Genomic DNA, 25758 nt, shown 5'->3' with positions numbered 1-25758 from the left:
TGTGTCCCTATTACTGCACCTGCTGTGCGGTTCTCTGTGCCCTCTAAATTCTAAAGCAACCCTCTATAATATAGTAATGATGGGTGCAAGTGTTCTAGAAAACAGTGCCCACATTTTGCCCCCTAGAACTAGAAAGTAATAATGCCCTGTGTGCCCCTTTGACAGTCACAGTAACCTGAGTTACCCTATAACAATAAGTGCCCACTTTACATTTAATAATGTCCCGAGTCTCCACCCTGTACAGCTCCCCTATACACAGTAAGAAGCTCTCTTATACATAACATGATGCCTCCTCACTGTAATTTACCCCCACACAGTATACTTGCCCTTTAGTAGCCCCCAAACTGCTTGATGGCCCCAACACTGTGTGATGGCCCCCTAGATAGTTTCTATGTAGTATAAAGTGCCAGAATATATATAGTATAATGCTCTCCCCATAGGCCGGTATATTATAATGCAGTCCCATAGGCCTGTATAGTATAATGCATGCCCCATAGGCCTGTATAGTATAATGCACTCCCTATAGCCCTGTATACTATAACTCACTCTCCATAAGCCTGTATAGTATAATGCACTCCCTACAGGCCTGTATAGTATAATGCATTCCCCATAGGCAGCCTGTGTAGTATAATGCACCCCCGTAGGCAGCCAGTATAGTATAATGCTCTCCCCATAGGCCTGTATAGTATAATGCACCCCCTATAGGCCTGCATAGTATAAGGCACCCCCATAGACCTATATAGTATAATGCACTTCCCATAGGCCTGTATAGTATAATGCACTCCCAATAGGACTGTAAAGTATAATGCATTCACCATAGGCCTGTATAGTATAATGCATTCCCCATAGGCCTGTATAGTATAATGCACTCCCTATCGGCCTGTATAGTATAATGCACTTCCCATAGGCAGCCTGTATAGTATAATACACCCCCATAGTCAGCCTGTATAGTATAATGCACCCCCATAGGTAGCCTGTATAGTATAATGCACCCCCATAGGCAGCCTGTATAGTATAATGCACCCCCATAGGCAGCCAGTATAGTATAATGCACCCCCATAGGCAGCCAGTATAGTATAATGCACCCCCATTAGGCAGCCAGTATAGTATAATGCACCCCGATAAAAAAAAATAAATCCAATACTCACCTCTATTCCTCCTTGTTGTTCCCGCGTTGCTCGGAGCGCCTGCACATCTTCGTACAGCGTGCGCCGAGTACTGACGTCATCGCGACCTTGTCAGTGTCAGCGTCAGTGACGTCAGACGCTGACAGGGGAATGATGGGCGAGGGAGCGTAATCCTTAATCTATCTATATATTATCTATCATCTAACATCTATCTAAACAAAACAATATAGCAGCACTCTGTAAGCGCTAAGATGAAGGCAAGCATTGAATATATGAAATTTGGACTGAATTACTGCTGCATGTAATCTACTATATAATTGTCTAAGGGTCACTTCCATCTGTCTGTCTGTCCTTCTGTCTGTCATGGATATTCATTGGTCGCAGCCTCTGTCTGTCATGTAATCCAAGTCGCTGACTGGTCGTGGCAAAACAGCCACGACCAATCAGCGACGGGCACAGTCCGGCGGAAAAATGGCTGCTCCTTCCTCCCCACAGTCAGTGCCCGCTCCGTACTCCCCTCCAGTCTGCCCTCACACAGGGTTAATGGCAGCGGTAACGGACAGCATTATGCCGCGGTGTAATGCACTCCGTTACTGCTGCTATTAACCCTGTGTGACCAACTTTTTACTATTCATGCTGCCTATGCAGCATGAATAGTAAAACGATCCAATGTTAAAAATAATAATAAAAAAAAAAAAATCGTTATATACTCACCGTCCGTCGGCCCCCGGATTGACCACAGGCCTTTCCCGCTCACGACGCTCCGGTAACCGGTCCATGCTGCGATCTCGCGAGATGATGACGTAGCGGTCTCGCGAGACCGCTACATCATCATCTCGCGAGACCGCAATGCACTCTTGAGACCGGAGCGCACGAGCAGCGTCGGTAACCGCTTCTCTTGGATCCGGAGGCTCCAGAAGGTGAGTATATAACTTTTTTTTTTTTTTAACAGGGATATGATGCCCACATTGCTATATACTACGTGGGCTGGGCAATATACTGTGTGGGCTGTGCAATATACTACGTGGCTGGGCAATATACTACGTGACTGGGCAATATACTACGTGGCTGAGCAATATACTACATACTACGTTGCTGGGCAATATACTACGTGGCTCTGTGCTGTATACTACGTGGCTGGGCAATATACTACGTGGCTGGGCAATATACTACGTCACTGGGCAATATACTACGTGGCTCTGTGCTGTATACTATGTGGCTGGGCAATATACTACGTGGCTGGACAATATACTACGTGACTGGGCAATATCCTACGTGGCTGGGCAATATACTACATGACTGGGCAATATACTACGTAACTGGCGAATATACTACGTGGCTGGGCAATATACTACGTGGCTGGGCAATATACTACATGGCTGTGCTATATACTATGTGGACATGCATATTCTAGAATACCCGATGCGTTAGAATCGGGCCACCATCTAGTATACTTATAAATATGAAGGTGCTTAGTGCTTAAATTGGCCAATTCAAGAACGCCCCCATTCTTTGATGGGCCCTAACCTAATATTTATCAGACATGCCTCTACCGGGCTAAAAGCCTACAAATATAAAGGGCAGGAAGGATCCAGCATTAATTAAAAACAGCCTTAGGGTTCATGCAGACAAGCATATAAATCAAACATGTACTGTCTGATTTTTAATGGAATAGCACAAGGACAACACACTGACACATGTCATTAAATAAAGCTGTTCACATGAACTATTTTTTACTCAGTCCTACCATCTATGAGGAAAAAAAAAGCACCATGCACTACTTTCTTCCGAGTCTCGAATGAGAGTCACCCATTCAAGTCTATGGGAGCATAATAAAGCATCAGATCCTACACGAACTTCCGAGTGACATCCGATATTTACGGATACATTCCTGATATAAACCTAGGAAACTGAATTTGATCATGTACATTTTTTAGCATAAATATTTGAATACAGATCATACACTGACATCACATGGGTGTCACACTGACGTAAAAAAAGAACACATGGATGGCACACCGATGAAAATTAGAAAAAATTGTCCAAGTTTTCTAGAAGAAACTCTGACGATTTCTTAAGGTACCGTCACACTCAGTGACACTGCGGCGATATAGACAACGAGCCGACCTGTTTAGGTCGCTGTAGAGACATCAAACACAGCAACTCCAGAACGATGCAGGAGCGATCCTGTGACGTAACGGCGACTCGCTTATCGTTCTCACAGGTTGTTAGCTCCATGTCAAACAACCGGAGTGTACCGACTGGCTAGAAGGAGACGCTGTGACGCCCCCTATGCTCGTTGCTGGCGTCGTTGCTTTTGATGTCAAACATGACGATACACGCCGACCTGGCGACGAAATAAAGTTCTGGACTTCTAGCTCCGACCAGCGATGGCACAGCGGGATCCAGATCGCTGCTGCGTGTCAAACACAACGAGATCGCTATCCAGGACGCTGGAACGTCACGGATTGTTGTCGTTCTCTTTGCAAAGTTGCTGAGTGTGACGGTACCTTAGTCTATTGTCTTCTGGAGCCCTCTGGCTGAAATAGAGGCAGTCAGTATGTGTTTATCTATCTATCTATCTATCTATCTATCTATCTATCTATCTATCTATCTATCTATCTATTTATCTGTTATTGTGTTGGGACAGACTATAGTAGAATGTAAATGGCAAGATTTATGTGTGGTTTCAGGATTCGAATCTCACCAAGGGCAGTATTTGCATAGTTGTATATTCTTCACGTGTTTGTATGAATTTCTTCCCATCCTCCAAAATTTCACTGATAGGATAATCAGGTTCCTATGAAATTGGCTGTAGTGTGTATTTTTTAGATAAGGAATTTAGTTTGTGCACCCCAATGGGGATAGAAGCTGATGTGAATTATGTAAATTTGTGTACTGCAGCCAAGATTATGTTACCACTATATAAAAAACAAGAAAAAGATAAACCTGAAAATAATGCATTTAAGATTACATAAATATAGACTAACAATGAAAAGATCATAGAGGCAGACATACATTGGCCTGCCAACAAATAAAGATTTTAAGCTCTCTGCTTAGAAATACAAACATTTTTATATTTATTTTCTGGTTTCGATTAGTCCAAATTGATCTAAAAAATTCAATTCAGACTGAACCATTTCTATATTAATTGAAAGTGCCTAGAAATGTCATTATTCAGCTCCTATGTCTTTTTAGTCCCCCAACGTATAACAGTCAGACGGAAAGAACATGTTAAAAGATTATGCTCTGTCCTAAGCCTGCCGCTCCCCAGTCCTACCGCTCCCCAGTCCTACCGCTCACTAGTCCTACCGCTCACTAGTCCTGCTGCCGCAGGTCCCTGGCCAGTCTGCTGGTCTTTGCTTTGGATATTCAGGCCACATGAGACCCAGCTCAGACCGGAGGCCAGAAGAATCCCAAGCAAAGAACAGAGAGCCAGGTGGGGAGCTGGCACAGCAGGACTCGTGACGGGCAGGCCTAGGGCAGGTAATATTTTGTAACAACTTTCTGGCCTTAAAAGATGCCAGCAAAATGGTGGACAGCTGGATTTGTATGAACTGTATTATGAAAAACCTGAATTCTGGCAAGCCTAAAATTTTCCTGACATTAGTGGCAAATTCAATTTGCTCATCTATAATTTTCACACAATTTGGAGCAGAGTGTTTCATTAAAACCTTAGCCTTTTCATCTAAGTCACACCCCTTAACAAGAAGTATCCTAAAAACCTGATGCGACATTACATGCCGGTCCCAAACAAACTGGTGAATCTGCCCTGTTATCTAGCAAAAGCGGTGCATGAAGAATCCGGGTCTTCTGACTGGCATGCCATCATCTCAGTAAGAAGCAAAGAAAATGGAGTAATTCAACAGAAAACAAGAAAATGGGAGTCCAAGGCCTAGACCTAGCACCAATTTAGTATTTTAGTTTTGTAGTTAATAAATGAATAATATAAAGTCATTAGGACAAGCAGCAATTTACCTCAGCTCCTGCGCTCAGCTCAGATTGTGGTGACCCTGCCTTATCTCACAATGTGCATCAAGGTTTCCTGGAGACAACAAAGTAACCAAACTTGTTCTATGGAGGAAACTTTCTCTAATCTCTTACACAAGTAAACAGCAACCAGCAATCCACAGCACAGATATGGAGGCCGGAGAAATAGCACCACGTCCTCACATATAAGTCTAATATGGAGATCACATACACATTACCTTTATTTGTGTGCAGGTGACAGTCCTGACATGACCCAGCAGGACCAGGCTTCCCTCACCCCAGCATCAGCTTTCATAGCCCTCTCAGTAGTCTGCTGTCAGCTTGTGTTTACTGCAGTTACCAGGCTACAGGAATGGCAGCCACACAATAGAGCAGTCTATAGGACCGCAGTAAGTGTGGAGTGTCTGCACTTATATACTGACACCACTGGGACCTTACTGAATATTTTATTTATGCTAAAGCTTAATGTAAAACTTTAATTAGGTTCCTTAGATTTCAAGGTGATGTAGTAAAGAATATTTTGTCATATAAAAGGAACGTGTAACTTGATTTGTGTTTCCCAGACTACGGAAAGCATGAATCAGATCCCGCACAATTGCAGCCAGGTATATTTTTCTCTACACTATCAGGATCGCATTAGTATCTGAGACCTGGGCAGGTAAATACTGCTGCCCTTTTTTGCCGTGTTAATTATTGAATTTTGGGGTGAAATTGAATTTCTCTTTCTGTGGCTTTGTTGTTCATTTTAGAGTTGTAACTCGCAAGAATGAGGACCATTGTCGTGGGTTGCAAGTTTGTGTATTTTGGAAAAAATATCGACCAATAGCTCGTGAATTATTTATTTTTTTTTGCACGTTATATTTTTATTTAGGGTGCAGCCAAGGACATCAATTTTGGCCTTGTAAACTAGGGTGTCTGTCGCCATGGGGTGCACTTAGATAGTACTGGGCAGTCTTCCTTATCTAATGGTATGTGCTTCACTAATAGGCTGTAAGCCAGACACTGTGCACTACCTGTGTGTGACCAGCGCTCTATACAAGCCTCTTTTGTGCACAATTTCAATATTAAACAATCACCCCCTCCATGAATTGGTAGGTTGTGAATGGTTGTCTCATCAGTATTTTGCACCTGTGTTGCCTCCATCTTTATTAAGTGTGTTTGCTGCACCCTGATAGTGCACACGTTTCTGAGGCATGGGCAAGTAAATACTGTTGCCCATTTTTGCTGTGTTAGTTCTTTAATTTTGGGGGACAATTGAATTCCTCTTTCTATGGCTTTGCTTTTAATATTTTTTTTTTAACTAACGGGGAAATATCATTAGATAAGAAGTGATTCCTACTAGGATAATAAAACAATCAGTCATTTTATTGAATAGCAACATATCAAAACAATTAAAAAGACAGGGCAAAAAAGCCTCCAATGAATAGGGGAGAAACACAGCTGAAATGTTGTACAGGTAAAAAGATAAAGGGATAGGAGAGTAATAGGTAGGGCTAATCCTATATCCTGTTTATACCAAGGAAGGTGATGGTCACAACGGTGCATTCTCTGCGTCTGGGGAAGAGGTTTTTCCACCAACATGGAGGAGGATTCTTTACTGTTAGGGCAGTCAGAATCTGGAATTCTTTGCCTGAGGAGGTGGTGATGGCGAACTCAGTTGAGGGGTTCAAGAGAGGCCTGGATGTCTTCCTGGAGCGTAACAATATAGTATCTTACAGTTATTAGGTTCTTTAGAAGGACATAGATCTGGGGATTTATTCTGACAGAATATAGGCTGAACTGGATGGATAAATGTCTTTTTTCGGCCTTGCTAACTATGTTACTATGTTACTATAGAGGTAGGAAAAAAGTCAAGAAAGATGCGTGAAAACTGTACTAGCAGCAAAGGCCAAAGAGTTCGAAAAAATGCTTCACAGTGAAAATACAGGGAAAGAAATTCCACCAGTTTGCTAGGACGCTGATATACCGAGAGCAACATTATATATTACATGCAAAATCCCTACAATCATGTAGCCAGGCTCTGATTCATGCTGCCCGTGGTTTGGGTAGCATGATTCAAATGACTGGTTCCCTTTAAAAGGTGTCTGCTTGCTCATAAGATCAACCCAATTAAGCCGTCTATATGGGCATGCCGGTCATAGGAAGCTGAATAAAATGATACCTTGATATCTGTGATCAGATGTCTTATTCCCTAAGGAATCCACATTTTTCTTAATATGTAAAATAGCTGTTAAGATCTATGGGCCGGACATAGATCTCCCCAAGAATCTGCCTCCAGAGTTTATTTTAAATAAAAGGGGGAGTTACCAATGTGAGACATTTAGATCAGGAGAGCAGACTGTCAGTCCTTACATCTCTCATAGTGGTAACGCCCACTTTCATATAATTCCTTTAAAATAATCTCTGGAGGCAGAGAGGATTCTCAGGGAGATCAGTGTTCGGCCCATAGATCTTAACAGCTCATTTACATATTAAGAAAAGTGCCACAGGATGGGAACCCTGGGAACCACCTCCTCCTACCTGCCAGTTTGTAGGGCTTCAGGCCAGCAGCTATTAACCACTGACTTGCCTAATGGACCAGAGTCCTGCATTTCAATTATCTCATCTCTAGTACATATCGCCCAGATCACATTGAGTGAGTTTATCTGGCAGCGATGAATGGTCCTCTGTGTGTACTACAAACCTTAGGATGCAGTGTGACTGCTCTTTAGTCACCTGCATTAGACAGGGACTGGAATAAATTACGTTTGCTAAGGTGATCTGGGTCTATGGTGATGGAGAAAAGCACGTTTAGTAATTGGTTGGTAGTAAGAACAAAGTAGAAGAAGCAGTAAAGCCATCTCTGCACCAAGACTCAATTGTAAGCCCTCTTTCTCTTGCAGACTGCTATCTTTAATGGGATTGATAGCCCTCTTGATGTTCCCTACCTGCTGGATGATGAAATATTTCCTTTTTAACATATAGGTACACCATAACTAAAATGAGAAAAACTGTAGATGTTTTTATTATTTTAATTTTAGCAAAAATTCACAATAAAATCAAATGTAAAACTGGTTTCAATTTTGTTTAGCACTGATGATATTGTATACACTGAAGTTTTGGATGTTTGGGATAGATGGGTGGTTTTATTTGGGTTTGTAGTTTGGGTTGGTTTTCAGTTGATTCTTTAGTTGTACTATGGCTAATACAGTAACTGGCATAGATGCCTCCATGTTCTGTCTAAGGTAGCACCAATCCTCCTTGACTAAAGGGAACCTGTTGTAGGGATTTTAAACCTCAAACTCATGACATGTGTCTAAATGTGCTTTAATGCTGAGTAAATAATGTACCTTTCATGTAGAAATCTGTTTGCTGATTTATAGAAATTAATAGTTGAAATTGTATATTAATGATTTCTAAGTGCAGTGAGGTGAGTCCTGCACTTACAGCTCTACTGCCCTTTCTCCCCTCTACTCCACCGGCAGGTTGCCTCCTGTCCCTGACTGCCGACTCATTCATTTTTCTGTGACCTGTCAATCATAGAAAGGAAGCAATAAGTGGGGAATAGGGAGAGAGGCAGGAGAGCTGTATCTGCAGTGCCCACCCCACTGCGCTTACAAATCATTAGCATACAATTTCAGCAATGGATTTATACATGAAAAGTAAAGGTTTAATTAGCATTAAAGCAAATTAAATACATGCCATGAGTTTGGGGTATAAAATCCTTAAACCAGGTTCTCTTTAACAAATTTGTCTAAATTGACATGTACTAAAAAATAAAGTTCAACCTATGCAAGATTTCTGGTGCAACCTTATCAGTAAATGTGGGCCATTATCTTTAGTTCTTTCTCTGAGTCATTACAAGGAGAAAGAAATCTTTCACTTGCAATGATTCTTTTTCCATTCATGAACATGTGGACTTTGCTCTTTGTACACATTGTCCCACTTATTTCCATCACAAAGATCCCTGGTGACATATAAAGCCCAAATTTACAAACATGCAAATCACAGTTTAAGTGGTCCCAGACTCTAATCAGGCATGCTATCCCATAATCTCTTGTGCTCTTAACTCGGTGAATATTATTGTTCTCATAAGGCTCCTGATGCCTTTTTTTTTTAAACTGTACCTGGAAACTGAAACAACTATTGCACAGATGAATAGGTTAATCTCACTGGTTAATATTCTTCTGTGAGGAAGTTAGGATAAACCTTTACCCTTGTCTTTGGTTTTGAACAAATTCCTGAATACAAAATGTTGAATTCCATTCTATTTTTAAAACTTTGATATATTTCTGCTAATAAAAAGAAAATTCTCAAAGGTTGTCATTCACATCACTGATTTTAAAGAAGCACTCCCGTCAAAATTTGTATCCTCTCAATATATTACAGTCATCATTATATAGCACTGTGTACTAATACCAAGCTAATTCTTCTCTTTTCCATTACAGTAGGTCTATAACAACGTGTGATTAAAAACTGACTAACTGAATAATAAATAATAATAATAATCTTTTTCAGCTCTGTGCAGAAACAGGAAGTCAAATTTCCCTGTATAACTCATAGGTCCCTGCAAAAGTCCCTGATAGGGGGGAGGAGTGGAGTGATAAATGTAGGGACAAGAGACTTCCTGTTTCTACGTAAAACAGAGAAAAGAGAAGAATTAGCTAGGTAGAAAGGCAAAATGAGCAATTGTAAGTACACAGAACTATATAATATGATGAAACATATTAAGAGAATAAAAAGTTTGATTGGAGGAGGAGTGCTTCTTTAATATTAGTCCTTATACAATGATATAGAGATTAGAGGGTCCTATAGCAAAAACTGAAATAAAGACTTCTCATGGTGGTTAACCCAGGGGCCCCATAGCAGCCATGTGGCCTGCCACTGTGGCAGGTACTTTCATGACCTCATTTACTTTTCTTTCTTCTCCTTGCAGCAAAGTTAAAGGGGTTTATTGGAACATTGCAGTAATTCAGCATTAGCTTTAATATGATGAAATATATGATTTCTAATATCCTCACTTTTTGTGCCCTACTACAGTGTGGAGTGTATATTATTTGACCTTTCCTGGATGGGATTTTATTACTTTCCCTGATATGTTGACCACTATTCTTCCACTTCTTGTTCAGTTGTCTCCGAAGTTCAGGACTGATGGCAAATTGATTGACTGGCACTGAAAGGACTTAAAATCAAAGAGTCAGCATAAGGGAGTAAATCATGCACTGGCAGAGAAGCAACGCAATACAAGAGATTAAATGTAGTGCAAGCATCCACAATCTGTAGAAGCAAAAATGGCCTGAAACAGTGAAGAGTGATAAGCTAAAAGAGCGAAATAAAGCATGAGAAGGTAATTGTGGGGCGTGTACCAGTCCGAAAATATGATATTTAAAACATCAATATCAGGAAACCACTTTAAAAGGGATCAAATAAGAGAAGATAAAGAAAAAAAGAAGGAATAGGAAGATAGAGAACAGAGTGGTATACTCTCATAGCTCTATTGATTGCTTTTGTAAAAGATTTTATTTTGCAGTTTCAATTAACGAAAGCAAAAGCATAGAAACAACTACTGAGTAGGCGTCATCATAAAATTGTGCAGCAAGAATTAGGATGATTGGTTTACGAATAGAATGCCTTACAATATGAAGTTTTGCAGTAATGAGTTACATCTTTTAGTGATGCATTCACACATACCCACACACTTGCAAAACTCATATGGAATCATGGAATATTAGAGTTGGAAGGGACCTCCAGGATCATCATGTCCAACCCCCTATGCAGAATTCACTAAACCATCTCAGACAGATGTCTATCCAGCCTTTGTTTGAAGACGTCCATTGAAGGAGAACTCAATGTAACACAGGTACTATGATGCAGAGACACAGACCAAAGGGTAACAGGGGAATACAATTACTTATTTAATAGGTACAGGGATACCCTACTCACAGAGAGTAAAGGAAATATCAAGGTGAAAGCTGGGGGGTACAAAGGGGAAAATAACTCAAGATGGCTTATCAAGTCGGTCTCTCTTCTGGTGGCAGTGGGCGGTCACAGGTCTGACCCCCTGAGCCACTAGTCTATTATGCTGCGGCTCAGCAGGGAGTAACTCACTGCGGTCCTCCACTCGGCGTACGTCCCTCTGCACGCCCGACGAGTTCTGAGTGTCCTTGCTGTACCCGGCCATAATCGCTGCATCTCTCTACCCACGGCCCAGCGCTGGTCCTCACTAACTCCTCTCTTTGGCGGGAAGCCCCCTTTCTTTTCCAGCGCAAACACTCTTATACTCTCCTGGATCACCACGCCCCTTCTACACAGGTCAGGGGTCTGCTCCGTCCTCAATCTCCTTCCCCCTGCAACAGTAGGCTCAGCCCCAGCTTCGGACCCTGTTCCTTGTCCGCACCCACAGCCCAGTCTTCTCCTCTACATCCCCGTTCTCCTTTAACTCGCCATTACACTGGCGAGAGCGCTTCCACCAAGCGTTCACGTTTCTTAACCTCTTGGATGATTTGTTGCCAGATGAATTGATCTTGCCCATAACAAGTGGGGGGCACTCCATCCATTGTTCACACTGATCAGCGTAACCTGGTTGATTGATCGGAGGTGGGAGCTACATTGGTTCAATGGGCCCACCATCCCCATGGCTTCCAACATTGGTAACTTGGTGGCCACCTCTCGGGGAGTGCCAGGCAGCTAAGTGTGGGGTCTGGGGGTGAGGCTGCACCCCTTCTTCTCTGTCGAAGTCTAGAACTGTCGAAGTGGGTGCCTTGGTAGCTTCCGGTGATTCTTCTCCATCCCCAGGTCTTTTGGACAGGCAGCGCCACAACATGCTATGGTGAACCACCCTGGTGGGTGCTCCCTCCGTCTGTTCAGGCTGAATTTCATACACCGGCCCATCAGAACCGACTTGTCGTGTCATTCGATGCGGTGTATTTTCCCATCAACTTTCCAGCTTTCCCTGGGGCCGTCTCAACACCTGACATTCAGACGCCTCTCCGATCTGTCCTCTGTGGTCACTCTCCAATGGGCGGACCTCTTCTTTCCACTCTGTCCTAAGGGGGTGGGTATTCCTCTCCAAGGACCGACTCCTCCAGGCACCGCATTATCTCCAGTGCCATTACTGTTTGAGGAGTAGGTGAATCTTCGTCGTTTGCTGCCTCGTGTGGAGCAACTCCTTTACAAGTGTCCTATTTTTCCCCGGGGCCTTGTCCGCACCCACAGCCCACTCTTCTCCTCTACACCCCCGTTCTCCTTTAACTTGCCATTCCACAGGCACGAGCTCTTCCACCAAGTGTTCACATTTCTTAACTTCTTGGATGATTCATTGCCAGATAAATTGATCTTGCCCATAAAAAATGAGGGGCACTCCAGCCGTTGTTCGCTCTGATCGGCGTAACCCGGGTTGATTGATGGGAGGTGGGGAGCAACTTTGGTTCAATGGGCCCGCCATACCCGTGGCTTCCAACATTTATAACTCGGTGCCCATCTCTCTGGGAGTAGCAGGCAGCAAAGTGTGGGGGTCTGGGGGCGAGGCTGGCACCCCTTCTTATCCGTCGAAGTCTAGAACCATCGTAGTGGGTGCCTCAGTAGCTTCCGGCAATTCTTCTCCATCTCCAGGTCCTTTGGACAGGCAGGGCCGCAACATGCTACAATGAACCACCCGGGTGGGTGCTCCCTCCGTTTGTTCAGGCTGAATTTCATACACCGGCCCATCAGAACTGACTTGTCGTGTCACTCGATGCGGTGTTTGTTCCAATCGACTTTCCATCTTTCTCTGGGGCCATCCCAACACCTGTCCTTCAGACGCCTCTCTGACCTGTCCTTTGTGGTCACTCTGCAACAGGCGGACCTCCTCTTTCCACTCTGTCCTATGGGGGTAGGCATTCCACTCCAAGGACCGACTCCTCCAGGCACAGCATTCTCTCCAGTGGACATGACTGTTGGAGGAATAGTCAAACCTTCATCGTTGGCTGCCTCATGTTGGGCACCTCCTTGATATGTGTCCTATTTTTCTACAAGTCCAACACTCAATTCTGAGCCTGTCTGGTGGGCACCTCAGTCTGCATCGCTGCCCTTCGGGAGAGGCATATCCCCTCTGATTAGGATTAGATTGTGGGGTTGCTGCTTGGGTTTTCCTTATGCTCCACATCTCTCCTCTAATTCCTCTCAATTCCTGCCATAAGTCACCCTGGGCTATGAGATTCGATTCCAGGGTAGCAACAAGGTTTTTTTATGCTCCATAGTTCTGCTCTATTTTCTCTCATTTCCTACTATAATTCCCTGGGGCCGTCTCAACACCTGACATTCAGACGCCTCTCCGATCTGTCCTCTGTGGTCACTCTCCAATGGGCGGACCTCTTCTTTCCACTCTGTCCTAAGGGGGTGGGTATTCCTCTCCAAGGACCGACTCCTCCAGGCACCGCATTATCTCCAGTGCCATTACTGTTTGAGGAGTAGGTGAATCTTCGTCGTTTGCTGCCTCGTGTGGAGCAACTCCTTTACAAGTGTCCTATTTTTCCCCGGGGCCTTGTCCGCACCCACAGCCCACTCTTCTCCTCTACACCCCCGTTCTCCTTTAACTTGCCATTCCACAGGCACGAGCTCTTCCACCAAGTGTTCACATTTCTTAACTTCTTGGATGATTCATTGCCAGATAAATTGATCTTGCCCATAAAAAATGAGGGGCACTCCAGCCGTTGTTCGCTCTGATCGGCGTAACCCGGGTTGATTGATGGGAGGTGGGGAGCAACTTTGGTTCAATGGGCCCGCCATACCCGTGGCTTCCAACATTTATAACTCGGTGCCCATCTCTCTGGGAGTAGCAGGCAGCAAAGTGTGGGGGTCTGGGGGCGAGGCTGGCACCCCTTCTTATCCGTCGAAGTCTAGAACCATCGTAGTGGGTGCCTCAGTAGCTTCCGGCAATTCTTCTCCATCTCCAGGTCCTTTGGACAGGCAGGGCCGCAACATGCTACAATGAACCACCCGGGTGGGTGCTCCCTCCGTTTGTTCAGGCTGAATTTCATACACCGGCCCATCAGAACTGACTTGTCGTGTCACTCGATGCGGTGTTTGTTCCAATCGACTTTCCATCTTTCTCTGGGGCCATCCCAACACCTGTCCTTCAGACGCCTCTCTGACCTGTCCTTTGTGGTCACTCTGCAACAGGCGGACCTCCTCTTTCCACTCTGTCCTATGGGGGTAGGCATTCCACTCCAAGGACCGACTCCTCCAGGCACAGCATTCTCTCCAGTGGACATGACTGTTGGAGGAATAGTCAAACCTTCATCGTTGGCTGCCTCATGTTGGGCACCTCCTTGATATGTGTCCTATTTTTCTACAAGTCCAACACTCAATTCTGAGCCTGTCTGGTGGGCACCTCAGTCTGCATCGCTGCCCTTCGGGAGAGGCATATCCCCTCTGATTAGGATTAGATTGTGGGGTTGCTGCTTGGGTTTTCCTTATGCTCCACATCTCTCCTCTAATTCCTCTCAATTCCTGCCATAAGTCACCCTGGGCTATGAGATTCGATTCCAGGGTAGCAACAAGGTTTTTTTTATGCTCCATAGTTCTGCTCTATTTTCTCTCATTTCCTACTATAATTCACGTGCCCAGTCTGTAGGGCTCGTGGAAACTATGCCTTCGGGACTTTCTTCTCTCCTCCTTTGTCTTTCAGGCTCCAAGCTGTGTCCCCGAGCCACGGAGCTCACTAGCTTAACGGCTGCAGTGGCAGGGACCGACCTTGGCTCGCACAGCCTCGGTCATAGTGTCCTGTGTTTCCACACCTGTAGCAAATTGTATCCCATTCTGCACTGGGTTGTCTCGCTCCTTGGTGGGGTTCGACAGAAGGGCGGGACCTAAAATCACTCTTATCTCTCAACGTTTCTCGGGCCAGAGCGGAGGGCTCTTCTGAGGCTGAACCATTCATCCCGCATTTCCTGTATTTCCCTCTGGATCTCTCGGGCTCACTCCGGCTTGGCTGCGGGTGGGTCCTCATTGCTCTGGACCATCCCTGCTAGGGCCGCTACCCTCTGCTCCTGTTCTCGCACGCGCGTCTCTGCCCCTACTTTTAGGAAGGTCATACGTGGGCTATTACACAGGCGTTTTTGCAAAGCCTGCTTGAGTCACGTGTCCCTGACGCCTGACACTAACTGATTTCTTAATATCATATCAGGGGGCCCCATTCCCATGGTCCCCACATCATCCCGCTTAGTGATATGTGCGTTCACCTCCTACAACGCATTTATATACTGCGTCACAGTCTCTCCCTCCTGCTGAATGCAGTGAAACAGTTGCATTCACACCTCCCCAACATCAGTGGGGTCACCATGCATTTTCTCTAGGATCTGCACCACCTTGTCATTGTCCAGTGTATTCCTCTCATGTGGGGTTGGAACATAGCTGAGTACTGGGCCTCACCATCCAGGGACAGTAATGCCATCTCAGATTGCATTGCAAGGGTCAAGGGGTGCATCCGCAACATGCTCTTAATCCTCTCAGTCAGTCCCACAACATCATATTACTCCCTATGAATTTTGGTAGTTTGCTGAGCATGGCCCCTAGTGGCTAACTAGACCTTGGGGCACTCATGATGGATTGATCTGCAGCATCTGTGTCCAAACACTGCATCCTGCCAACTACACCAAATGTAACACAAGTACTAGGATGTAGTTGTAAAGGGGTGACAGAAACTGTCATGCGCATCTCCCCCTTGTGTCCATATGTGTACGGTTAAGTTGAAGTAATGTGAACGATGCTTACATGTAATTTAATAATAGTATTGTACAGTATATATGTGATATTGCATAAGGCTTTATATCTAGTGTTTGCTATTGTTACAAGAATAGGGGAAGATGTTGGGGACAAGGTAAGAGGATGGGTGTAGAATAGGATAGTATTGGATATAGTTTATTGGGGCATAATAGAGGTAGGGAATTAGAGTGCCAGTATAAGCATAGTTATAATAAGGGTTTTTCCAGGTTGGGAGGAGCAAGAGATGGGTGTAGTGCAGAACAGTGAGTTATAGTGTAAAGGTACCGTCACACTAAGCGACGCTGCAGCGATACAGACAACGATGCCGATCGCTGCAGCGTCGCTGTTTGGTCGCTGGAGAGCTGTCACACAGACCACTCTCCAGCGACCAACGATGCCGAGGTCCCTGGGTAACCAGGGTAAACATCGGGTTGCTAAGCGCAGGGCCGCGCTTAGTAACCCGATGTTTACCCTGGTTACCAGTGTAAAATGTAAAAAAAAAAAACACTACATACTTACATTCGCATCCCCCAGCGTCCGCTTCCTGCACTGACTGAGCGCCGGCCCTAACAGCAGAGCGGTGATGTCACCGCTGTGCGGCGCTCAGTCAAGTGTAGGAAGCGGACGGCGGGGGACGCGAAGGTGAGTATGTACTGTTTGTTTTTTTACGTTTTACACTGGTAACCAGGGTAAACATCGGGTTACTAAGCGCGGCCCTGCGCTTAGTAACCCGATATTTACCCTGGTTACCATTGTAAAACATCGCTGGTATCGTTGCTTTTGCTGTCAAACACAACGATACACGGCGATCTGACGACCAAATAAAGTTCTGAACTTTAATCAACGACCAGCGATATCACAGCAGGATCCTGATCGCTGCTGCGTGTCAAACACAACGATATCGCTATCCAGGACGCTGCAACGTCACGGATCGCTAGCGATATCGTTTAGTGTGACATTACCTTAAGACTTCCTGGTTTTGGGTGCAGAGCGAATGAGATAGCAACAGGAGATGGAAGACGGATTAGTGCTGGGGCTGAAGACTGCGGAGGCAGTGCGGGACCCCAGGATAGGTAGTGTGCGAGAAATCACCATACAGTGTAGTAATCATTCTGAGAGGAGCCAGGCCCTACGGCCGGGACTAGGCAGAACTGAGTGCACCTTTTACCTTTTCCAAGAGAAACGAGACGGGGGAATGATAGAAGATGGTGGACCTAGGGGCACGAGAGCTGCAGGAGGGAAAGGAGTGTCTTCGGGATGAGAGTTGCTAGAGAATGCAGGGAGAGCTAAGGAAATGCAAATGAACGTGAACTGTGCTGCATCTGTATTAAAATCCGTCTTCAGGTAAAGTTGAACTGTTAAGCATGACTACCAAGTCTGGAACTGTTTGTGTGAATCCAGAAGCTGGAACTAGGAATACAGAACCAAAAGGAACCCCGGAGCCAAATGTGAGTGTTCTATTTTACAGTTATCACACACAGCTGACGGAACATTATGTTTTCTTTGTGGGGTGCCAGGGTGTAGGAACACAGCAGCTCGTCGCCATGACTGCCACCCTGACTACCTCACACAGTGACACAGAGACATAGAGCAAAGGGTAACGGGAATTCAATTACTTATTTAATAGCTACAGGGATACCCTCCTCGCAGGGAGTAACAGGGAATAAGCTGGGTGAAAGCTGAGGGTTACAAAGGGGAAAATAACTCAAGATAGCAGTTTATAAATGTCAATTGCACTTAATGTAACTAAGTTGTCATTCTTTCTTCCTGGTTTGAATGGCTGTCTGTCGGCTGAGGCAAGTGCTGAGTTCTTGCGGCTTCCCTGAGTAACAAGTAGGTTTCTCTGCTGGTGGCAGGTCTGAGAGTCCTTGCTGTACCCAGCCGTAATCACTGCCATGCGGCCTCTCTCTACCCACAGCCCAGCGCCGTTCCTCATTAACTCCTCTCTCTAGCAGGCAGCCCCCTCTCTTTTCCCGCGCAAACCCTCTTATACTCTCCTGGCTCACCCCGCCCCCTCTACACAGGTCAAGGGTCTGCTCCGTCCTCAGTCTCCTTCCCCCCTGCAACAGTAGGCCCGGCCTCAGAAGTTTCAGACGTGGTGCCTTGTCCGCACCTACAGCCCGGTGTTCTCCACTTCATCACCACCTCTCGTGGCAGTCTGTTCCACTCATTGATCACCCTCACTGTCAAAAGTTTTTTTCGATTATCTAATCTGTATCTTCTCCCTTTTAGTTTCATTCCATTGCTTCTTGTGGTTCCATGTGCAAATGAGAATAAGGATGATCCTTCTACACTGTGACATGCCTTCAGATATTTGTAGAAAGCCATTAAGTCTCCTCTTAGTCTTCTTTTTGCAAGGTAAATATTCCCAGATCCTTTAACTGTTTCTTGTAGGACATACTTTGCAGTCCACTCACCGTCCTGATAGCTCTTCTCTGAACTTGCTCCAGTCTTTCAATGTCTTTTGTTAAATGTGGTGCCCAGAACTGGACACAGTGTTTCAGATATGGTCTGACCGAGGAGGAGCAGAGGGGGATAATTGCTTCACGTGATTTAGACTCTATGCTTCCCTTAATACATCTTAAAACTGTGTTTGCCTTTTTTTGGCTCTATCACACTCTTAACTCATGTGCAGTCTGTGACCTATTACTATACCCAAGTATTTTTCACACATGCTGTTGCATAGTTCTATTCCTCCCATCCTGTAGAGGTAATTTTCATTTTTCTAGACAAGATGTAGAATCTTGCATTTCTCCCTGTTAAATACTATTCTATTATGATATTAAATTAGCTCTTTTCTCTAAATCTTGTGCTATAGGGACGAGTTTCCATTACCTTGGTTACCATTAGTATTACCCCATTCCTACTAACTATATGTTTTGAGCGCAAATTCCTTCTAATACTATATTTTGATTTTTAATTGACATTTTTGTGGCTGTTGTTTTGTATTTGCTGCTGAAACTCTTATGCACTTTAGCGCCACTGATTATTTATTTATTTTATTGTTTAACAAACTATTCTATTAGTCACTGCTAATTGTTCACGCTTATTGAGATCCTTTTGAATCCTTTCTCTGTCTTTTCTAGTGTTAGCCATCCCTACTAGCTGGTGGTGAAAAAACGCATGTAAACGCGTGCAAACGCTGCGTTTTTTAGACGCATGCGTTTTTGCATGCAGTAAAAAAACGCGGCGTTTTGCCGCGTTTACATGCGATTTTTCCTGCGTTTGCGTTTTTGAAACGCATGCTGAGAAGTGTGTGACAGCTGCCAATCATCAAAATTAGGGTTGAGCGAAACAGATCGGCCAATTTCAAAAGTCGCCGACTTTTGGCAAAGTCGGGTTTCGTATATATATATATATCATTGAGACACATATATATATATATATATATATATATATATTTACTTCAGCGCGATATAGCAGAAAAGCCGATTGCCGGCTTTTCATTTCTCCTGCCTAAACCCGACATGATATGAGACATGGTTTACATACAGTAAACCATGTCATATCCCCCTTTTTTTTGCATATTCCACACTACTAATGTTAGTAGTGTGTATGTGCAAAATTTCGGCACTGTAGCTATTAAATTTAAGGGTTAAATCGCGGAAAAAATTGGCGTGGGCTCCCGCGCAATTTTCTCCGCCAGAGTGGTAAAGCCAGTGACTGAGGGCAGATATTAATAGCCTGGAGAGGGTCCACGGTTATTGGCCCCCCCCCGGCTAAAAACATCTGCCACCAGCCACCCCAGAAAAAGGCACATCTGGAAGATGCGCCTATTCTGGCACTTGGCCACTCTCTTCCCACTCCCGTGTAGCGGTGGGATATGGGGTAATGAAGGGTTAATGTCACCTTGCTATTGTGAGGTGACATTAAGCCAGATTAATAATGGAGAGGCATCAATTATGACACCTATCCATTATTAATCCAATTGTATGAAATGGTTAAAAAAACACACACACAATATTGCAAAGTATTTTAATGAAATAAACACACAGGTTGTTGTAATATTTTATTGCTCTCTCAATCCACCTGAAGACCATCGTTCTGTAACAAATTAAAAATAATAAACCAACAATATACATACCTTCAGTAGATCTGTAACGTCCCACAATGTAAATCCATCTGAAGGGGTTAAAATATTTTACAGGCAGGAGCTCTGCTATAATGCAGCTGTGCTCCTGCCTGTAAACCCCGGGGAATGAAGGTAATGTAGGTCAATGACCTATAGTTACCTTCAGTCGCGGTGATGCGCCCTCTGCTGGATGTCCTCATATGACGTCGAGCGTGGGAAAAAGTTCACTGGCTTTACCACTCTGGCGGAGAAAATTGCGCGGGAGCGCATGCCAATTTTTTCCGCGATTTAACCCTTAAAATTAATAGCTACAGCGTCGAAATTTTGCACATACACACTACTAACATTAGTAGTGTGGAATATGCAAAAAAAAGGGGGATATGACATGGTTTACTGTATGTACCGGCTTTAGGGTTAGGGGTAGGGTTAGGGGTAGGGTTAGGGTTTGGATCCCTTTATCACCTTGATGGTGGGGGGTGGCTTATCAGTGTGTATTCTTGTTTTTTTCTATAAAAACACATGCGTTTTTAACGCAAACAAACGCATGTGCTTAAAAACGCATGTGTTTACATAGACAGCAATACGTTTTTTTGCGGCAAAAAAACGCCTCTAGAAATTACTACATGTTGCATTTCCGCAACAAAACGCAAGCATGGAAAAAACACATGCGTTGTCAAACACGGCAAAACGCATGCAAAAAAAACGCATGCAAAAAAAACGCATGCGTTTTTAATGTTAAGTATAGGAAAAAAACGCATGCTTTTTTTGCGGTAAAACGCAGCGGCAAAAAAAGCAAATGTGAAACCAGCCTTACATCAGCACAATTTTGGAAACATAATTTTTAGGAAGTTATAAGGGTTAAAAGTTGACCAGCGATTTCTCATTTTTACAACAAATTTGCAAAACCATTTTTTTTTTAGAGACCACCTCACACTTAACCCCTTAAGCCCCGAGGGTGGTTTGCACGTTAATGACCGGGCCAATTTTTACAATTCTGACCACTGTCCCTTTATGAGGTTATAACTCTGGAACGCTTCAACGGATCTTGGCGATTCTGACACTGTTTTCTCGTGACATATTGTACTTCATGTTAGTGGTAAAATTTCTTCGATATAACTTGCGTTTATTTGTGAAAAAAACGAATATTTGGCGAAAATTTTGAAAATTTTGCAATTTTCCAACTTTGAATTTTTATGCCCTTAAATCACAGACATATGTCACACAAAATACTTAATAAATAACATTTCCCACATGTCTACTTTACATCAGCACAATTTTGGAACCAAAATTTTTTTTTGTGACGGAGTTATAAGGGTTAAAAGTTGACCAGCAATTTCTCATTTTTACAACACCATTTTTTTTTAGGGACCACATCTCATTTGAAGTCATTTTGACGGGTCTATATGATAGAAAATACCCAAGTGTGACACCATTCTAAAAACTGCACCCCTCAAGGTACTCAAAACCACTTTCAAGAAGTTTATTAACCCTTCAGGTGTTTCACAGGAATTTTTGGAATGTTTAAATAAAAATGAACATTTAACTTTTTTTCACACAAAATTTATTTCAGCTCCAATTTGTTTTATTTTACCAAGGGTAACAGGAGAAAATAGACCCCAAAAGTTGTTGTACAATTTGTCCTGAGTACGCTGATACCCCATATGTGGGGGTAAACCACAGTTTGGGCGCATGGCAGAGCTTGGAAGCAAAGGAGCGCCATTTGACTTTTCAATGCAAAATTGACTGGAATTGAGATGGGACGCCATGTTGCATTTGGAGAGCCCCTGATGTGCCTAAACATTGAAACCCCCCACAAGTGACACCATTTTGGAAAGTAGACCCCCTAAGGAACTTATCTAGATGTGTGGTGAGCACTTTGACCCAACAAGTGCTTTACAGAAGTTTATAATGCAGAGCCGTAAAAATAAAAAATCATATTTTTTCACAAAAATTATCTTTTCACCCCCAATTTTTTATTTTCCCAAGGGTGAGAGAAGAAATTGGACCCCAAAAATTGTTGTGCAATTTGTCCTGAGTACGCTGATACCCCATATGTGGGTGTAAAGCATTGTTTGGGCGCAGGGCAGAGCTCGGAAGGGAAGGAGCGCCATTTGACTTTTCAATGCAAAATTGACTGGAATTGAGATGGGACGCCATGTTGCATTTAGAGAGCCCTTGATGTGCCTAAACATTGAAACCCCTAACAAGTGACACAATTTTGGAAAGTAGACCCCCTAAGGAACTTATCTAGATGTGTGGTGAGCACTTTGACCCAACAAGTGCTTTACAGAAGTTTATAATGCAGAGCCGTAAAAATAAAAAATCATATTTTTTCACAAAAATGATCTTTTCACCCCCAATTTTTTATTTTCCCAAGGGTAAGAGAAGAAATTGGACCCCAAAAATTGTTGTGCAATTTGTCCTGAGTACACTGATACCCCATATGTGGGTGTAAACCATTGTTTGGGCGCAGGGCAGAGCTCAGAAGGGAAGGAGCGCCATTTGACTTTTCAATGCAAAATTGACTGGAATTGAGATGGGACGCCATGTTGCGTTTGGAGAGCCCCTAATGTGCCTAAACATTGAAACCCCCCACGAGTGACACCATTTTGGAAAGTAGACCCCTTAAGGAACTTATCTAGATGTGTGTTGAGCACTTTGACCCAACAAGTGCTTCACAGAAGTTTATAATGCAGAGCCGTAAAAATAAAAAATCATATTTTTTCACAAAAATGATCTTTTCACCCCCATTTTTTTATTTCCCCAAGGGTAAGAGAAGAAATTAGACCACAAAAGTTGTTGTGCAATTTGTCCTGAGTACGACCATACCCCATATGTGGGTGTAAACCATTGTTTGGGCGCATAGCAGAGCTCAGAAGGGAAGAAGCGCTATTTTACTTTTCAATGCAAAATTGACTGGAATTAAGATGGGATGCCATGTTGCGTTTGGAGAGCCCCTGATGTGCCTAAACATTAAACCCCCCCACAAGTGACACCATTTTGGAAAGTAGACCCCCTAAGGAACTTATCTAGATGTGTTTTGAGAGCTTTGAACCCCCAAGTGTTTCACTACAGTTTATAACGCAGAGCCGTGAAAATAAAAATTATTTTTTTTTTTCACAAAAATGATTTTTTAGCCCCCAGTTTTGTATTTTCACAAGGGTATCAGGATAAATTGGACCCCAAAAGTTTTTGTCCAATTTGTCTGGAGTACGCTGATACCCCATTTGTGGGGAGGGACCACTGTTTGGGCGCATGACAGAGCTTGGAAGGGAAGGAGCGCCATTTGGAATGCAGACTTAAATGGATTGGTCTGCAGGCGTCACGTTGCATTTGCAGAGCCCCTGATGTACCCAAACAGTACAAACCCCCCACAAGTGACCCCATATTGGAAACTAGACCTCCCAAGGAACTTATCTAGATGTGTTGTGAGAACTTTGAACCCCCAAGTGTTTCACTACAGTTTACAATGCAGAGCCGTGAAAATAAAACATATTTTTTTTCCCACAAAAATGATTTTTAGCCCCCCAAATTTTTATTTTCCCAAGGATAACAAGAGAACTTGGACCCCAGAAGTTGTTGTTCAATTTGTCCCTAGTACGCTGATACCCCATATGTTGGGGTAAACCCCTTTTTGGACGCACGGGAGAGCTCGGAAGGGAAGGAGCACTGTTTTACTTTTTCAACGCAGAATTGGCTGGAATTGAGATTGGACGCCATGTCGCGTTTGGAGAGCCCCTGATGTGCCTGAACAGTGGAAACTCCCCAATTCTACCTGAAACCCTACCCCTAACCGTTTACTGAACATTTTCTGACAGTCATAAGTGCCACGTATATAAGTGCCACGTATATAAGTGCCACGTATATAAGTGCCACGTATATAAGTGCCACGTATATAAGTGCCACGTATTTAAGTGCCACGTATTTAAGTGCCACGTATTTAAGTGCCACGATATTTCAGTGCCACGATATTTCAGTGCCACGTATTTCAGTGCCATGTATTTCAGTGCCACGTATTTCAGTGCCACGTATTTCAGGCACTGAAAAATACGTGGCACATAAATACTTCAGTGCCACGATATTTCAGTGCCACGATATTTCAGTGCCACGTATTTCAGTGCCACGTATTTCAGGCACTGAAAAATACGTGGCACGTAAATACGTGGCACTTAAATACGTGGCACTTAAATACGTGGCACTTAAATACGTGGCACTTAAATACGTGGCACTTAAATACGTGGCACTTAAATACGTGGCACTTATATACGTGGCCACTGAAATATCGTGGCACTTATATATGTATATACGTATATAAACGTATATTTCAGTGCCACGTATTTCAGTGCCACGTATTTCAGGTTAGGGGTAGGGTTAGGGGTAGGGTTAGGGTTTTTTGTTTTTTTCTTGTTTTCTTGTGTTTTTCTATAAAAACGCATGCGTTTTACCGCGTTTACATGCATTTTTTCACACATGCGGTTTTTTAAAAAAACGCATGCAGATAAAAACGCAAGTGTGAAACCAGACTAAAAGACGCTTTTTATAGCAAAAAAGTTTTTGCGTCTCCACATTTTGAGACCTATAATTTTTCCACATTTTGGTCCACAGAGTCATGTGAGGTCTTGTTTTTTGCGGGACGAGTTGACGTTTTTATTGGTAACATTTTCGGACACGTGACCATTTTTTATCACTTTTTATTCCGATTTTTGTGAGGCAGAATAACCAAAAACCTGCTATTCATGAATTTCTTTTGGGAGAGGCGTTTATACCGTTCTGCGCTTGGTAAAATTGATAAAGCAGTTTTATTCTTCGGGTCAGTACGATTACAGCGATACCTCATTTATATCATTTTTTTATGTTTTGACGCTTTTATACGATAAAAACTATTTTATAGAAAAAATAATTATTTTGGCATCGCTTTATTCTGAGGACTATAACTTTTTTATTTTTTTGCTGATGATGCTGTATGGCGGCTCGTTTTTTGCGGGACAAGATGACGTTTTCAGCGGTAACATGGTTATTTATATCTGTTTTTTTGATCGCGTGTTATTCCACTTTTTGTTCGGCGGTATGGTAATAAAGCGTTGTTTTTTGCCTCGTTTTTTTTTTTTTTTTCTTACGGTGTTTACTGAAGGGGTTAACTAGTGGGCCAGTTTTATCGGTTGGGTCGTTACGGACGCGGCGATACTAAATATGTGTACTTTTATTGTTTTTGTTTGGTTTTTTTAGATAAAGAAATGTATTTATGGGAATAATATTTTTTTTATTATTATTATTTATTTAGGAATTATTATTTTTTTTTTTTACACATGTGGAAATTTTTTTTTTTACTTTTTTACTTTGTCCCAGGGGGGGACATCACAGACCGCAGATCTGATAGTGTGCACAGCACTCTATCAGATCTGCGATCATACTTTCATCGGAGCAGGCTGCAGCTTTCATCTGCAGCCTGCTCCGACCCGGAAGTGCTCCCTGCAGGACCCGGATACAGCCCCTCGGCCATTTTGGATCCGGGGCCTGCAGGGAGAAGACGTTCGGTACGAGGTGAGTACATCACCTTGTACCGATCGTCTCAGGGAAGCACGCAGGGAGCCCCCTCCCTGCGCGATGCTTCCCTGTACCGCCGGTACACCGCGATCATGTTTGATCGCGGTGTGCCGGGGGTTAATGTGCCGGGGGCGGTCCGTGACCGCTCCTGGCACATAGTGCCGGATGTCAGCTGCGATATGCAGCCGACACCCGGCCGCGATCGGCCGCGCTCCCCCCGTGAGCGCGGCCGATCGCGTATGACGTACTATACCGTCACCGGGAATTAAGGCCCACCCCACCTCGACGGTATAGTACGTCATA

General features: G+C 43.7%; 1 protein-coding gene across 2 annotated transcripts in view; it reads right to left on the bottom strand.

Moving 5' to 3' along the window:
* FAM81B (family with sequence similarity 81 member B) overlaps window positions 1–5475 on the bottom strand; it is a 159343-nt gene extending 153868 nt beyond the window's left edge. The window contains exon 1 of one of the 2 annotated variants that reach the window (XM_077289303.1): window positions 5336–5475. The gene's annotated coding sequence lies outside the window, so the exon portion shown is untranslated. Of the gene's footprint in view, window positions 1–5105; window positions 5169–5335 lie in introns of those variants that run through there. The other variant, XM_077289313.1, reaches the window with a different exon arrangement.
* Between the last annotated feature and the right edge of the window lie 20283 nt (window positions 5476–25758).

The sequence above is a fragment of the Ranitomeya variabilis genome, chromosome 1 (assembly GCF_051348905.1).
Source record: "Ranitomeya variabilis isolate aRanVar5 chromosome 1, aRanVar5.hap1, whole genome shotgun sequence".
Taxonomy (NCBI): domain Eukaryota; kingdom Metazoa; phylum Chordata; class Amphibia; order Anura; family Dendrobatidae; genus Ranitomeya; species Ranitomeya variabilis.
The sequence above is the reverse complement of the archived record's forward strand: the minus strand, read 5'-3'. Positions and strand labels throughout refer to the sequence as shown.